An 18,191-nucleotide genomic window follows, 5' to 3' on the forward strand; every position below is an offset into this window, starting at 1 on the left:
GTCAATAAAGGCTATGTGCTTTTTTCCAACTCTATTCAGTGTAAGTGAATTAAGGAGTGTTGAATTGATTCAACAAAGGGTCAAAATAGGATTAGAGAGAAAAATATACCCAGGACAGGGGTGATGGCTTATGAAAGAACTAAAAATAAAAGAACTAAAGATCAAAATGAAAATTGAGAACATAGTTAGGGGTCATAAGAAATTGAGGAAAAGATGGAATGATAAAATAGTATGATCAGCTAGAGAAATTGCATACTTCATTAACATGGAAATGGAACATCTGTAGATGATCACAAGATCAAGGGTATAAACCATTTCTGTGTGTAGCTGCAGTGAAGAGTAGGTCACAGAAATTGAGGTCAAGAAACTGGGAAGTCAGGCTATTTGTGGACTATCAATATTATATTGAAGTCCCCTAGTATGAGGGCAGAAGCTGATGAAGCAGGTACTGAACAGAAAAGAAAAAGAATGCCAGGGGAGGCTCAAGAGATAACAACCACCAGGATCTGAATAGGATGAGGACCCTGAAGGAGAGAAAAATTGGTGAATGATGGGGATAGAAGGAGTCTCTGGATCTTTCCTATATAAGCCTTTGTTTAGTACCTGCCCATTCCCCAGAATTCTTGTCCTGCCTAGACTCACAACATCTAATTATAATAGCACTTTTCTCCCAAATCTGTGACATAGATAATGCAATCTAAGTCTGGGAAAAATAAAGTCCATGCCACACACACACACACACACACACACACACACACACACAAATAGTAGATATTTTCCAGAATAAGAGAATAAAATGAGTGAGTAAAAAAAATTTTTTAATCTAGCAAACTAAATATTATTAAATAACACTGAAATTATCAAATACTATCTGAACCTTGTGGTATTTAAGTACATAGAGGAAAAAATTCTACCTCAATAATCACCTTTGCTATATTACTAAAAATGATAATTGGTTTTAAAAATTAATGTGGAAATAAATGTATAACTAATCAGACTGCCATCTTGGGGGGAGCAGAGGGAAGAGAGGGAGAAAAAGATATAACTCAAAATCTTTCCCCATTGGTAGATATCCCTTAATTTTTCATTTCTTTGTTATAAGAAAAAGTGCTACCATTAATATTTTTCTATATATGGGTTCTTTTTCATTTTCTTAGCTCTCTTTGGAGGTAGAGGCCTAGTAGTAGCAGTAGGTTTGAGTCAAAAGTCATTCATAGGATGGGGTGGCTAGGTGGCGCAGTGGATAAAGCACCGGCCCTGGAGTTAGGAGTACCTGGGTTTAAATCTGGTCTCAGACACTTAATAATTGGCCTTGGGCAATCCACTTAACCCCATTGCCTTGCAAAAACCTAAAAAAATAAAAAAATAAAAATTGTCTTTACATGTAATTGGAAAAATCAAATATTCCTTCCAAAAAACTGATTAGATTATATGAGGAAATGAGAATATGTTTACCATGCAGATTCTGAGATAAAGGGCTGGGAACGATGATTAAGAGAGAGAAAGCAGCGAATAAATTTGAGACTAACATAATCAGGAGGTGGCACAGAATATAGAGCATCGACCCTGGAGTCAGGAGGATCTGAGTTCAAATCTGAACTAAGACACTTAATAAGTACCTAACTGTATAATCTTGGGCAAGTCACTTAATCCCACTGCCTTGCAAAAAATCTAAAAAAAAAAACACACCCCTAACATAATAAGAAAGGCAAAGGAAACACTAGAGATCAAGTCTCAGTTTCTTTAGCTTACAAATTTTCTTATAATTGCTACTCAAAAGACTTCCTCCCTTCCTTCCAATACAAGGAATGTTTACTCAGTGTTCAAACAAGAGAAAATGTTTATGAATTGGAAGTGAATATAGTACTCTCTTATACATAATATCAGGACTAGACGTTCAATTTCAAGGTAAATATGGTGACCAGAAGATAAATCAGCAAAGGTTGAAGGATTTCATACAACAGAAAATAGGATAGCTCAACACCCAAGTTTACTGCAGGAAATGGATCCTCTCAACTCCTTATCCCACTTCACCAGCTCCCTGCTCTCCAGTTTGTAGGAATACTTTAGTTTCACAAAGGCCATTGTGATCACTTCTATACCTGCCACTTCTATATTAATTTATAGTTGATTTAAAAGAAATTTCTATAGGACAATATTTCCTATGTTCATGAAGTCTATGGTAGTCATTTTCTAATGCATAGCCAATTAGGCCAAGAGAAAGCATAGATTTGGCATTTCTCTTGAATAAAGTAAATATCAAAAGCACCTTTACACAACCTCTGAAGCCTATGCTTCTAGCTGATAACCACTACCTTGTACTTTGCTTTTTAAGGGTATCCTAGAACAAGCATACTGTGCAATCTTTTCATGAATTCCACGAGTTTAAGAGAAGCCATTCACCAAGATACATTGCATTTAAAAGCTAAATCAGACCCTTATTGAAGGAACTATATACCAAAACCTTTCTTACCTTCTCTTGATTATTCTCCAATCTGGTCTTTCCTAGAGAATAAATACTGATGGTTCAAATAGAATTAAATGCCATTAAGGATTAGTTAATTATTCCTTTGACTCCTCCAAATGCTAATGAGCAATTCCTAAATGTATTTGGAGTAAGAACCTATGGTATCAAATCCCATAGGAAGGAAAAGTCCATTTTAGTTCACAAACCCACGGGAGCCAATCGTTGCTTGATCCTAGGGCCACGATAAACAGGCCAGCAGGATCAACACACTTCCCAGAAGCTCATCGAATTTGGGATGATCTGGAATTGTGGGGTGAAGAAGTCTTGGCTATTTACTCTGGTCTAAAACGTTCTTCCAATCCATTCTCAATAGGTGTGAAATTCTATTCAATCTGGCTTCTTTCCCTAATCCTCTAATGAAACTGTTCTCTGATAAATCACCAAGGACTCATAATTACCAAATCCTTTGCTACTACCTTGTTTTGTCATCTATCACCACCCCCACTTCTGACTGCTTTTCCCTAGTTCTTTGCTCCACCACCATCTTCTCCTCTCTCTCTACACTTTCTTCATTTGAATTCTAACCTGCTCACATCCTTTCATCTATCATCTTTCCTCAACAAATATCTCTTCTGAGCTTAGTCTTTCCTTTATCCTGCTTGATGATCATCTTAATCAAGACACCTTGTCAACATTTCAAACTGCACACAAGACCAAACCCAAATTCTCCCTTTTCTTCCAATTAATTCACTCCATCCTAACCCTCCACTAACCTCCCAAAAGGGTACTTCTGACTTCCCTTTTTCTGTTAATGACCCCACTATTTTCTCCCTGTTATTGAGATTCAAAGCCTTTAAGAGTTATTTTTTTACTTCATCATCACTCTCTTCAACATCCTAACAATCATTCAGCTGTCAATTGTATCCCTGAAATGTCATTTAAATCAAATCTAGTTTTCCCAATCCCGTTGACTACCACCTTAATTCAGCCCCTAATTACATCTGCTTACCTTGTAGAAGCCTAACTAGTCTCTACATTTCTTGCCTCTGATCTCTCCTGACACATCTGTCAGATGAATCTTCTGAAAGTAGAACTCTGATCATATTATTCTATCAACAACAAAACATCTTCAATAGTGTCCGCTTTCCACATTTCATATAGCCTACCATATAAAATGCAACCTATATTGTGACATTTGAGATCCTCTATGACCTGACCAGACTAATTTCTTACTATTTTTGAGATATCTTAAGTTCCAATCAAACTTGATTGACTGTTATTCCTCAAATATGACATGTGCTTTCCTTCCAACTCACCTTTGCTCACACGATTTCCTCTGTCTAAAAAAAATAATGGCTAGAATTTATAGAGCACTTTAAAGTTGGCAAAGTACTTTACAATCATTATCTCATTTGAGTTAAAAAACAACCATCCTGGTCAGTTAGGTGGTGCAGTGGATAGAGTACTGACCCTGGAGTCAGGAGGACCTGAGTTCAAATCCAGACTCAGACACTTAATAATTACCTAGCGGTGTGACTTTGGGCAAGTCACTTAACCACATTGCCTTGCAAAAAACTGGAAAAAAAAAAACCACCACCCTGTGAAATAGATCTGGCTTCATATTCCGTTTCAGAATTTGAACTAAATGACTCTAGATAAGTCACTTAACCTCACTTTACCTCATTATCTCCATCTGTAAAATGAAGGGCTGAAATCTTGTAATCTGTAAGATTCCTTCCAGCTTTAAATTCAGGACCCTAAGTAGGAGCTTTCCGATGCTATTACTCTAATTTTACATAACTTGACCTCATTGAGAAGTGACCTGTCTAGGATGACAGATTAGTCATTGAGGCAATATCTGAACCCAGAAATTTCTAACTACAAGTTTGATATTGTACATACTATGCCATTTGGCCCCTGTCTACTCTGTCAAGATCGTACCCATCTTTTACCACTTGTAATGCCTTATTACCAATCCTCCCATCTAAGAAAAAAGAATTTCTTCCTTCTTTTACGTTCCATTTCACTTTACACTCCTCTTATGGCACTTACTATGTGTATGTCCTGGCACTATGGAAATCTGTATACATATCAAAGCTCTCCTATAAGCTTGTAAGTTGCACAAGAGCAATGAACCTTACTCATGTTTATATTCCCCACAAGCCCTTGTATGGTACCTTCAACACAGCAGGAGATAAAAATATCGAGTGAAAGAGAGTTGAATAACCCCCACACCCTCTCCCCATCATGTCTGGGCCAGAAATCAATAAGGTTCTAGGAAGGTGTTATCCTTTGTTGGAGTTTCAATAAATCATTAGCTTAAAGTAGACTTTTTCTTACTTGTACCCTTTGCATCTTTCTACATTAAACATATTCTCTTCTCCAAAAGAATATTCCATAAATTCTCATAATAATATAGCATACCACCGATCAAATCATGCTCCCCTAAATATAACTTCATATAATTAAAATCTGATAAAAAACAAAACAAAACATGTAACCCTCAAATTAAGGTGTTAATAATGTCTCAGCATACAAATTAAAAGAGATCTAAAGTAACAGTAAGTAATCTGGAGTTTCTTAATGTTTGTAGCTACAGATTTGACATCCAGTTACAGGCATTCTCAATTTACAAATGCCCAGTTTAAAAATGGCCTATATGCATAAAACAGAAACGTGTGGTCAGAGCCCCAGTGGCTGCTACCTCTTTAGTGACTGGAAAAACAAACACAATACAATTGAAGCTTTTGCTGAATAGATGAAATTTGTTAAAAGTGGAGGAAGGGGAAAAATTGGAAGAAGTCAAAAACAGTATCAGGAGATGAACCTGAAGATACACAATATCTTCAAGTAGAGCTGACCTAACTCTGCAGTAACCAAAAAAAAACTCCCCCCATGTGACACTATTCACAATTTCACCAATTATAGATTAATTTGGGTTAATGAGCACCTTTTATTCAAAAAATGAAATTAGGAATATTTATAGAGGGTTTCAATTACATTCTAGTATGAATGTTTGATGAAATTGTTTTCTTGCTAATATTTTTCAGGACAGGAATTCTGGATTCTGGAGCCTGGAGCAAATTGGGGAAGTGAAGAGAGGGAGTAAGGCAAATGTGAATGGACTTTTTCAATGGAAAGCAAAAGATCATGGGCACCCAGAAAAACTGAAGAAATGGGTACAAAATGGGGTTTGGGAACATAAGGACAAACAATGTCTAGTTTGAAATTTGGCATAAAAGATTCTTCCTGTAGTCTATATTCTATATGCCCAGGTCTTATTGAGTACTAGTTCTTATACTACATGATGACTTAAATACATTTTGGTGAATTGGTGAGACATCCAAACTACCATTTTAAAGCATCATTTGGATATCAAAAGTATATTTCAAAGCTTAATCAATCGATTTATAATTGAAATTATTCACCCTAAATTGGAGGGAACCTGTATTTATTATTTGTCAGTTATCTTTTTATGAAATACAAAGGTAGCCTTCAAATTTTTTGAGGTTCATTATTATTTTAACTATTCTAGGAATATTTATCAGGAAAAACAGGTAAAGGAAGGGATTCTGACAATATTCATATTTATGATAAAAACAAGTTAGTACAACGTTTAACATTCCAGGAAAAATTAAACATGCATTCTATTGAAATAATGACAAATTTCTGTAGGAGGAAGTCTCATTTTCTGGTGGTTCTTATTATAAAGGTTCAAACTTTAAAATTGCTTCTTCCAAAGTTCTTTAAAAAAAAAAACATTCATTTGTTAAGTAAGATGTTAAATTGTTACCTAAAACAGGGAAATAATGCAATTTGTTTAACTAGATTAACACAATTAATTTGCACAGTCTAATTATCATTTCTGTAATAATGTACTGAAGACAACATAGCATAGTGTATGGAGAACTAGTCTTCTAATCAGAAAAGGCTAGGTTTAAGTGTCAGGAGGGTCAACTCTTTGTGTGTTCCTGGGCAAGTCCCTTAGCCTATCAAAATCAATGCTCACCCAAAATTCTATGAAGTATAAAGTACAAAACAGGTGCCAACTTGCATTGTAAGAGGAAGAACCCTCAATGGAAACACCTCATAGTAATGAAAGGATAGCTCTGAACTCACTCTCTCTCTCTCTCTCTCTCTCCCCCCCCCCCCCCCCCCCCCCCCCCCGTCTCTCTCTCTTTCCACCATAGGAAACACTGACGTCTTCTCTAAAAGTTTGCTCTACTTCAGATCTTAAGTTTATGAATCTTCTGTAACCTAAATACTTAAAGGAAAATTCAAAGCATTCTGTGAAGACATTAGGCAAAGTTTGTCCAAACAAGATTCAAGAAAATGCACTGGAAAAAAAGCAAACAATTTTGGAGTTTCTAATTAGCTACAAAAATCCAACAACCACAGAATAGTATTAAGTGAAAAAGAACTAAGAATAAGGTTTTCTACTCCCTTTCTTACACAGACCAATTTCTCAACTTTCCTATTTGTTCCATTATTATATTCATATTAAATTCTAGTACTTCACTAAGGGTAGGAGGAACTGAATATGTCAGATCAAGAAGGGAATTTGCATTTAATACAATACTTGTACTATTCCTAAATCTACTACTCAAGAGAATGAAAGAAGTAGTTAAGATAAAAATAAACCCAAAGCAAATAGACTACTAGCATTCCTATGCTTCAGTGGGTGCTGATTGAGTATTTATTATGCAACATATATATATATATGTAATATATATAGTATATGTGTATATATGTATATAAACTTCCCCCAATAAATATAGTTCAATGTGCATAAGGCCTAAATCCTTCTAAGATTTATTCAGTATGTTAATTTCCATAAAAATAACCAATCTAGAATGTGTCAAAATACTAGAATACATAAAGTAAATATTTAAGTTTAAGCATCCTTTAAAGTTCATTTTAAATATATAAATACCGTAGTCATAACCATCAGCATAAAGGGAGATAAAAAGCCTGTCTTAGGACACTGTCTGGGTCAGAAGGCACAAACATCCAACCTACTTTCTTTTTTCCTTCTTCCTTATTCTCTCTTTACACATTTAAAGTTCATGCAACAAATTCTTCAAGCTGTTCTGTTCCTTAGTATAGATAAATAACTTCTTCCTCTAAAACATTCACAGTATAAACCCAGAAAGTCTCTAATAATAAACCAATGTATTCATGGCTAAAGCACAGTTTAAAAAATGCTCTGCTAGTAGTCCTTAAATAGCATCTCAAGAAGAATAACATCTAGTGAGGGTTTCTTTCTTTAAAAAAAATACAAGACTTATCTAAAGGGTAATGGCTTTTATTTACTTATCACAAGAAATAATTAAAAATTAATTTAGCAGATAATTGCTCAGTTATTCTAATAATTTCAGTATTTTTAAATAAAACTAGAAACAAATGTTTAAGATACTCATTATATTCATTTATTTCAGTAGTAGTATTGCAAAGGATTTTTGGTATATGAATCTCTTTTGCAGTTAGTAGGCAAAATAAGAGGGCTGGAAAAATCAATAGAGCTTCAACTATACTGGTTTTAAATTCAATTTATTGTTCTTGTTACATTCACATATAACAAAAGGTCAACAAGGCTGAATGATGATACATAACAAAGATAACTGTTACCTTTACTAGAATGATGACAGAAAGAATAAGAAAATTAAACAGGAAATATTCCAAAAGTTCTTTGAAATTATTTCCTTTTGGAATCCTTTACTCTGACTGCAATACAAAGGGAAAGAATGCTGACCTTGCTAACAAACTGTAAATGCACAGGAAAAATAAGTTATTTACATACTAATAAACCTGAAGGAACAAATTAAGAATTAAACTTTTACACTTACACACACACACCTAGGACATGAAGCACAATTTAGCTCAAAAAGTACAGAAAAAGGGATGTGCTAGAATACAAAATCCTCTTTTACTAGTCTTTATATTGTATCAGTGGCTGAACACGCTCATGAAGGCAAGACTCTAAGATGAAGACAATAGCCTCCACCCAAAAACAGTAGAAGCAAATCCTAAACAACCTTTCTTCAGATACATCTATTTAAAATGCACAGACACAAAAGGGAAAGTGGACAGGTAGGTATTCAGCAGGTTTTAAAAATCAGTCTGTTGGATGAAGGAAAAAAATCAATTGTCAGTAGACTTAAGATCTCATCAGGTAAATTTTGTGTGTGTGTATGTGTAAATATATATATATATATATATATATATATACACATATATATATATATAATCTATATCTATATTTCTATTTCTATTTCTGTACTCAACAAAGCCATTAACCATCCTTCCACCGGTGAGCATTTGTAATTCACTCCTCAGTTTCTATGGAATCTAATACTATCTCTTGAAGGGTTGCCAAGATATTTCAGAACAAGGTCCTGACAAAGTCTCTGATCTTTGTCCTTCATTGAACTGCAGACTGTAAAGTGGGCCTGCCTGTGGATGGCGACGGGCTACCCCAACATAGAGTTTGGGGGTATAGAAATTTAAATTGGCAACTATCCAAAATTTCTCCCAAGCCCCTCATACTTGGTAAAGTGATAGGAGGCGACAACACATTGTCCTCACCAGCCCTATGTGAGTGTTTAAAAATAGTTAAAAGTGAGGCCGTCCCTGCCTTTTTTTTTCCACTTTGGCTCATTAAGATGCAACCGAACGCGCTTCAACATGTACACCCGCCGCGGAGAGTGAAGGCCCCGGCGGACGTTTCTTAAAGATACATAGTATCCTTCGCTCTTTCACGTCCTTCGAGCCCACTTGGGCTCGCCTGCCTTGCGCGGCTGGGCCAGTGCAGATGAGTTGAGGATTTTAAGTGACACTTTCCACCAAAACTAATGTTCCCTCAAAGAGTCGGTAGAGGGAAAAAAATTCCCAACAAGTTTTGTTAAGAAGCTGAGGCTTTCGTGCGAAGTTTAGGGTTTGAAAGAAGCAGAGTCGGGGTGCAGGCGGCGCGGCGCTCCGGGGCCTCCCGGCTCCGGCGCGGCGGAGGGAGGCCGGGCCAGACCGCCCGGCTCCGGCCGCCTCTCCCCGAACCCCTTTTGGCGCTGGATTTTCTCTGGGAATCACCCGCACGGGCGGGATCGCGCCCTCTCCTTCCGGCAGCCTGCAGCGGCAGAACTTGGGGGGCTGGGGGAGAGCTCGGGGAGCCCCTTCCCTGCAGGGTCCGCTTCTCCCCCCTCCCTCCCGCTTCCCGGCGCAGCCCCCAAAGCCGCGGGCGCACGGCCGGGCCCCCGCCCCCCCCCCCCGGGCCGGACGCTCCGCTCGGGGGGCCGGGGGGTCCCGGGGGTCGGAGCGGGGCGGGGGGCGAGGAGGCTTCCTCCCATACCTACTTGGCGGGCGGACGCAGCGGTCTCTTCCGTCCCAACTCCGAAGTTAGTGCCAGGCGCTTCCCCCCGGGCGCTCTCCGAGCGGAGGCTCCTCCTCTCCCATCGAGGGGGGATCGGGGGCCGCTCTCCTCCCCCCCCGTCAGGGCCCCCCCATGCTCCCCGGCCGGCCCTGCCGCCTCCTCGCTCGGCCCGGGGCGCGCGGTCTCTCCCGTGCGCCCGGCGCGGAGGCGCCCCGACGGCTCGCGGGGGCCGCGGGCGCTGAGCTGGCGGCGGCGCCTCCCTCCCGGCCTGCCTCCCCGCCGCCCCGCCCCGCCCCCGCGCCGCCTCCGCCGCCCCCTCCCTCGCTGTCACATCGGGAGATTCCGCTCTTGCTACATTGGCCGCGGCTCCGTCTTCCTCCCACGCGCGGCCCGTGTGACGCAGATCCTGGCGTGGGCAGCCGCAGGGCGGGGGCGGCCGCCGGGGCTCAGCCGCCGCGGCCCTCCGCCTCCCCTCCCCCCGCCGGAGGCGCCCGGGAGGGGGCGGGCCGCCGCGCCGCCCCCGGAGCTGCGAGCAGGCCAGGGGGAGGGGAGAGGGAAACGCGCCGCCGCAGGCCTGGGGCTGCGGCGGGGGGCCGGACCCTGCCTCCTTCGGCAGGGTCTCCGACTCCAGCCGGGGGTCCGCCCCGGCAGGCCTCCTCCCCAGAGGCGAGGGGCGGGGGCCGCTTAGCTGCCCCCCGGCCCTCGCACGCTGGCGCTGCTCACACTCACGCTCACCGCATCGCGGAGCCCCTGGGACGGCACCTCCGCTCCTCCCAAGGAGAGCGGTCAAACCTTAACAAAGAGCCAAGTTCCCGGACAGAAGCGCGCCACAAACTGTCTTTGCAAACTGTCCAGGAACCCTCCCAGCTACAAAATAAGCTCTGGCGAGGTGGGTGAATGGAGCAGGTGGAGCACAAAAGAGCCATTTGGTCCACCCTTACCGCCCTTTGACTCTCCACACTGACACGCACCTTTTAGGAAGAAAAAAAAACAAATTCGTGATTGGAGCCAAAGATAACTCTAGATAGAATTTCAGCCTTCTTACCCTTTAATGAAAATCCTGCCTTTCACTTTTCTTGTTAATGGTTCTGCATTCATAGTTTTAGAATCTGATGGCACCAGCAAGGTATGTGGGAAGTGTTAAAGATAGAATTTCCTATGCCCCTCCGCAGAATTTTCTTGTTTTGATTTGATTTTTGTAAACTTTCTAACCAAAGACAAGATTAAAATACCACGGACTGCATATTTCTGGTACTTTGGGGGAAAAAAAATGAAGACAACGTCTATGCTATTTTCCTCCTCTGACAAAATAGGAGAATGAAATACTTTCTGAACTCCATGTTTTTAAGTGCTCCTTAAGCTAAAAAGTCGTTGTTCAATCTAAAGTCACTGTAATTGCAGGTAGAATCCTGTTTTAACAAATACCATTAAAACATCCATTTTTATATGAGTCCATTTCCATATCCTGGCTGACAGCCCATACTAAAACCTGCTTTGTTGATGTGGAGAAAAGGAATTCTTTTCAGAGAAATTCTGCCTGGGATCTTAATGCAGAAGCTGTGCCTTGAAACCGTTGTGAGAAAAAAGCCATCATTAAAAACAGTTTTTCTGCAAAACAAAACTGACTAGAGAACTGGATAGTGCAACAATGGAGTAAACATAACTAGATTTTAGCTTCTTTTTCCAATGTTCGTGGGAGGTTCCAGGAATGGCAGCTTTTGTCTGAAGTAATTGAGATGATTCTACACAGGGGACGAGATTGCTTCTTTCCTAACACTTCTTCAGTTGGAGAAACCCCTTGCAGAGGCTACAGAGCAAGCCAGACTCTAAAACCCAATCTCCTTGGTTTCCTTTGGCTTCCCTAATTAGGCACTTAATTACAGCTATGGTCATCTTCTTTCTAAGAAGGAAAGCTATTTTTGTTACGTTTTCATTCCATATGCTCCACTGTTCAGATTTACTTTAAAATGAAGACACCAACAATTTCTTGGATAGATTGGACAGTTATAGATTAACATGACTCTTAATGCAAAAAACTACAAAGAAATGAATATGTCCTTTTGCTCTTCCTGTCCACTTAAAGCCTGAGGCTTAGTTAGTGCAAATCACTTAAGGAAATAACCCTTTTCTATCAGAATAGTCAACCAGGGATTCATGAATCAAATCCTTAATAGGTCTACCTGGACTCTTCCACACTGGAGGATTACGTGCCAGATTCAGAGGCAGTTACATAAAGTTTTCTTTCTAGGCATTAATGTGCCTGGTCAGCACTGCAAATGTGTCTGGGCAGGTCCTTTTTCTTATTTTTTTCCCCATGATGTGTTATATGTTGCTTCTAAATGTAAATGGTACAATCTCTAGTAGTTCTTCCTTGATATTCATACATACTATATTCCCCTCATATTAATGGACACAAATGGAAGTCACATTGTTTTAAAGGAATTATTATAGACCTTAAAGTTTTGTTTATTAATCATACTTCCTTTACAATAGATTTACCAAGAAAAAAAAGTTTTCTCCTAAAGTCAGACTATTAAAATATAAACTCTAAAGATTCAGAATGTTTCACTATTGCCTCTAGCAATTTAATCTCTAAAACAAAATGAAGCAATCATAAAGAATATTCAGATAAAGAAATCTTTATTTCCTTTTACTGATTAAGCATCTGAAAGGAATCATCTTTGTTAAGAATGCTTTTTCCTTTTGAATTTTATGCTGAATCTTTTCCATGATAGTGATAAATTATTTTGGTGATCATCAAATGAGATAATATATGTAAAGCATTTTATACACTTTAAAGTGCTATGTAAATGTAAGCTGTCATAATTGTATTATGACTAACTTTATATTAATAATCAAAGAATCCCTGAACAAATTTATCTCCATGGTTACATCTTTCAAGTAATCTCATATGATATTAACATGTATGAGAGACTTCTTTTGTGAGAAAAGTTTTTAAGGTGGTATTTTGCTTTTTTCTAGTCAACAAACAATAAGTACAATATGATCTTCTAGAGTCTACATCTTTCAGTAAATTGTGAAACAGCAGAATTGTAAATTGTTATAGAATATCATTAACAAAAGCTTGACTCTCTTCTCATACCTTCCTCAAGAATGTCCTCAACAAGTGTGTGGATTATCCTTGTAACGATTTTACAGCAATGGGAAAGTAGGCATGTTTTGGTAGTTATCAATTTTTCTTCATTATCTTTTTTAGTATTTAAAAATGTTTTGATATCTTTTGTTTTTAGCACCTTTATTTCCTAATATAGCTTTCTCCCTCATAGAGAGCATCCTCACAATAGAATAAAAAATTTTAAAAAGCTGTTTAACAAAACTAAGCAACACATGAGACAAGTTTGATATTTTATAAAGTGGATAACCCTTGCGTTCTCCACAAAGAATGGAGGGATGACCATTTTTAAAAATAGCAAGAAGATATATGCTTTGTTCCTCCAAGTATTTTATATGCTTACCTTTTGCAAATAATCTTGAATCCTTCAACACCTCCAAAATTGCTTTAATTCCAGTACAAATATCCTGTAAATATATTTAGTCTAGTCCAATGTAACTTTGCATTTTCATTTTCTTCAATACCATTTCTTATACAGCCCATCAAGGTCTAAGAAAACATGGTGGCTCCAATATCCTTGTTGGAGACCTTTTCCATTTTTCTTGACCCTTTATTCCTGATTATTCTGCCAGTTTACTAGGTGCTGATTGCATCAAGCCCCAGAATATCTCAGTCTCCTAAATAAGGCTCATAATTACTTTTTTAAATTAAAGATTTTATTTATTTTTAAATTTTACAATTTTTCCCTAATCTTACTTCCATCCCCCACCAACCCCACGGAAAACAATCTTCAGTCTTTACATTGTTTCCATGGTATACATTGATCCAAATTGAGTGTGATGAGAGAGAAATCATATCCTTAAGGAAGAAACATAAAGTATAAGAGATAGTAAGATCAGACAATAAGATCAGTTTTTTTTTTTCTAAATTTAAGGTAATAATCCTTGGTCTTTGTTCAAACTTCACAGTTGTTTCTCTGGATACAGATGGCACTCTCCTTTTCAGACAGCCCCAAATTGTCCCCGATTGTTGCACTGATGGAATGAGCAAGTCCATCAAGGTTGAACATCACCCCCCTGTTGCTGTTAGGGTATACAATGTTTTTCTGGTTCTGCTCATCTCACTCAGCATCAGTTCATGCAAATCCCTCCAGGCTTCCCTGAATTCCCGTCCCTCCTGGTTTCTAATAGAACAATAGCGTTCCACGACATACATATACTACAGTTTGCTAAGCCATTCTCCAATTGAAGGACATTTACTTGATTTCCAATTCTTTGCCACCACAAACAGGGCTGCTATGAATATTTTTGTACAAGTGATGTTTTTACCCTTTTTCATCATCTCTCTTCAGGGTATAAACCCAGTAGTGGATCAAAGGGTATGCACATTTTTGTTGCCCTTTGGGCATAATTCCAAATTTCTCTCCAGAAAGGTTGGATGAGTTCACAGCTCCACCAGCAATGCAATAGTGTCCCAGATTTCCCACAACCCTTCCAACAATGATCATTATCCTTTCTGGTCATATTGGCCAGTCTGAGAGGTGTGAGGTGGTATCTCAGAGAAGCTTTAATTTGCATTTCTCTGATAAGTAATGATTTAGAACAATTTTTCATATGACTATGGATTGCTTTGATCTCCTCATCTGTAAATTGCCTTTGTATATCCTTTGACCATTTGTCAATTGGGGAATGGCTTTTTTTTTTCAAAAATATGACTCAGTTCTCTGTATATTTTAGAAATGAGTCCTTTGTCAGAAACATTGATTGTAAAGATTGTTTCCCAGTTCACTACATTTCTTTTGATCTTGCTTACAGTGGTTTTATCTGTGCAAAAGCTTTTTAATTTAATGTAATCGAAATCATCTCATTTCTTTTTAGTGATGTTCTCCATCTCTTCCTTAGTCATAAACTGCTTCCCTTTCCATACATCTGATAGGTAATCTAGACTCATAATTACTTTAAAGATTTCAGTGTAACTGCTTACAAAGAGAAAATCAAATAATGGAAGAAAATAACCATTTATTAAGTATCTACTGTATATCAGATACTCTTCTAAGTAGTTTTCAAATATTTCATTTGATCCTCACAAATCTATGAGGTAGCTGCTATTATTATACCCATTTCAAAATTGAGGAAAATGATACAAATAGTGGTTAAGTGTTTTGCCCAAGGACACACTGCTAGTAAGTTTTTAAGGTGGGATTTCAACAGAGGTCTTCCTGACATCAGGCCTAGCATGCTATCCACTACAACCTTCTAACTGTTTCTAGACATTAGAGGAATTAGAATTTATTTCTGTGGGAGAAAAATATTAACCATATTAACAAAGAATTGGAAATTAAAGCAATTCCCATCAATTGAAGAATGGCTAAACAAGTTGTGATTTGTGACTGTAATGGAAATACTATTGTTCTCCAAGAAATGATGAGCAGGCAGATTTCAGAAAAACCTGGAAAGATTTACATGAACTGAGGCTGAGTGAAGTGAGCAGAACCAGGAGAATGTTATGCACAGTAACAGAAAAATTATATGATGATCAACTTAACGCTTCCTAGCAATACAGTAATCAAAGACAACTCTAAAAAACTTGTGTTGAAAATGATTTCCTCATCTAGAGAAAGAGCTATGAATCTGAATGCAAATCAAAGCATATCATTTTCACTTTTTAAAATTTGTTTGTTTTTTCTTTCTCATGATTTTTCTCTTTTGTTCTGAATATTATTTTATAGCATGACTAATATGGGAATATGTTTAATATGATTGAGTATATATAATCTACATCAGATTACTTGCTGTCTTGGGGAGAGAAGGGGGGAGAGTGAGAAAATTTCCACTGTCCCAAGTGACAACCAGATCAAAGCTTAGAAATAGAACAAAATTTGATTTTCCTATAAAAATTTACCCTAGTTTCCTTGATTTACCTTGTCTCAGCCTAATTAGCAAACTATTTTTTTAGTATTTGGGGGTGGGATTTGTTTTTTCTTCCCCTGGAGTGTGTGGGAGAAGCAACTCACAGTTGTTAAATGTTCAGATAAATATACACGGAGACACACATAAGCACACAAACTCTGTTTTGTATTTATAGTCATATTTTTAAGTGGTCCTCTGGATGAATTCATGAATAGCGTGTGTTGCCAAGTCTCACACAGATCTTGACAGTTTGCTTTTGTATTGCCAAGGGAAACTGTTTTCTCTCTCTCTCTATTCTGTAGCAAGTTCTAGATAAAAAATAGAATTGTTTTGTTTTACAATGAGTAGAGATCTACACAGAATAGGGTACAATGTACATTTCACCCTTGTATCAAAGTAAATGATTGACATTATAAAATAAAATTTTATTAATTGAAGGAAAACAAAAATAATCTTTGAATGAATTCTTGGACAATAAAGAGACTCTCCACTCAGCAGACCTCTACCAAAGATCTATATGGGGTCTCAGTCACTTTCAGGTGGGACTACTAAAAGACATTATTTCCTATGGCTCTTCAACTTTTATAGCAGTCAGGTATTACTCCAACAGTCAGATGCTTCTCCTTGTGTTTCCTCTTATAGTTACTTGCCACCAGTACAGTTTTTAGGTTCAACAAAAAACAAAATCTCTGTGGGAATGTGGATTATATTGCTCTGTACTGTAAGAATCAGCTTAGAATAGCTGATCAAGGACTAAGTCAAGTAGACATGGATAACTTCAAATTCCACCCTACACACTGGCTGTGTGGTTCCAGACTAATCACTTAACCTTTCCAGGAACTTCCTAAGACTACAATTTTCTTAAAAAAAAAAAAAAAAAAGCAATGATCTGCATTGATAAAGAAAATTCTCCATTGGGAGATCATTATTTCAATAAAATCACAAGTCCAGTCTTTGTCCCTATGTGCTGGGTGGCAACTTCACTAACTTACAAAGGAAGACTTACAAGATGTCCCCATTTGAAGAAGACACATTCCCTCCTATATTGTAGCTTTAGTGATACAGTACCAGAAACCTCCTTTCAATCTAATTTTCATTTCTACTTTTCCTGACAACCTCTGTTGACATAAAAACCTACCCAAAAAGCATGGAACCCACCACAAATTGGTCCTCTAACTGACTGGTTCCATCATCTCCACAGGACCTTTTCTACCATACTCCAGGCAGAGGAAACCTTTGATTATCAGCCCTTTTCTGCTTCTCTTTATGAATTATTTTCTTTTTTTCTTTCTTTCTTTCTTTCTTTCTTTCTTTCTTTCTTTCTTTCTTTCTTTCTTTCTTTCTTTCCTTCTTTCTTTTTTTTTTTTAGCTTTTGCAAAGCAATGGGGTTAAGTGGCTTGCCCAAGGCCACACAGCTAGGTAATTATTAAGTGTCTGAGGTCACATTTGAACTCAGGGCCAGTGCTCTATCCACTGAGCCACCTAGCCGCCCCTATGAATTATTTTCTACCATTAGTTATGTAAGCTCCTTGAGAACAGGGACTGTCTTTATGCTCACCTTAATATTTACAGCACTTAGGACAGTGCCTGCCATTCAGTAAGCACTTAATAAATGCTTGTGGTCTTTGGGGTGTTCAGGGTGCTTAGCTCCTTTGGTTTGAGGGTTTGTAAAGGGTCCTTTTCAGGGCTACTCATCCATCTTTGATGTTCACCTGCCATCCAACTTCAGCTTCGAGAAATTATAGCATGGACAGTGAACACACCTCAATAAGCCATCTGGCTTATTGACAGATAAGGTTAAACCAGGATTGAGGATAACTGACAGGCCTCAAACATTGGTGAGTTAAGGGGATGTCTACCTAAAGTGTATGAGTATTTCACCCCCGTGGATTGGGTAGATGAGAAAAATTATTCCAAGAGTCATGAGGGCAGCTGAAGCAATGGCTATGGAGTACTTGGAACTTGGTCAGACATTGAAGATGCCAAGGTCACCCACTGTATCCTGTGCCATTTCCAGTCATCCTCACTTTTGTCCTACCACTGGACTTTAGTGACTTTGGAAGAGGAAAAAGTTGACGACTTTGCACAATTCTGCCTCACTTAAATCCCAATCAGGAGAAGTCAAGACATCATCCCATGATGATCATCCTCTTTGAAATAAAAGACAAATAGAAATAATAAATATTCATTGATTAGGTTCATATATAATAATTAAAAGTCTAATATTCCCTTTCCTCCTCATATACATAGGATTTGTATATGGGGGGGGGGGTTATGTTCACTTTTATTTGTATATTTTTTCAGGATTTGAAAAAGCAATCCAATTTTCCCCTAATTATTTTCCTTAAATTCCAAAGAATTTCACTGAGACAACTGAGT

The 18,191-nt window shown here is 38.3% G+C and overlaps 1 protein-coding gene across 2 annotated transcripts in view; it reads right to left on the reverse strand.

The window, feature by feature from the left end:
- NAB1 (NGFI-A binding protein 1) overlaps positions 1-10,054 on the reverse strand; it is a 52,287-nt gene extending 42,233 nt beyond the window's left edge. Inside the window, exon 1 of one of the 2 annotated variants that reach the window (XM_074215489.1) lies at positions 9,814-10,054. The gene's annotated coding sequence lies outside the window, so the exon portion shown is untranslated. Of the gene's footprint in view, positions 1-9,809 lie in introns of both variants that reach the window. The other variant, XM_074215490.1, reaches the window with a different exon arrangement.
- Between the last annotated feature and the right edge of the window lie 8,137 nt (positions 10,055-18,191).

This window comes from Macrotis lagotis, chromosome 1 (assembly GCF_037893015.1).
Source record: "Macrotis lagotis isolate mMagLag1 chromosome 1, bilby.v1.9.chrom.fasta, whole genome shotgun sequence".
NCBI lineage: Eukaryota > Metazoa > Chordata > Mammalia > Peramelemorphia > Peramelidae > Macrotis > Macrotis lagotis.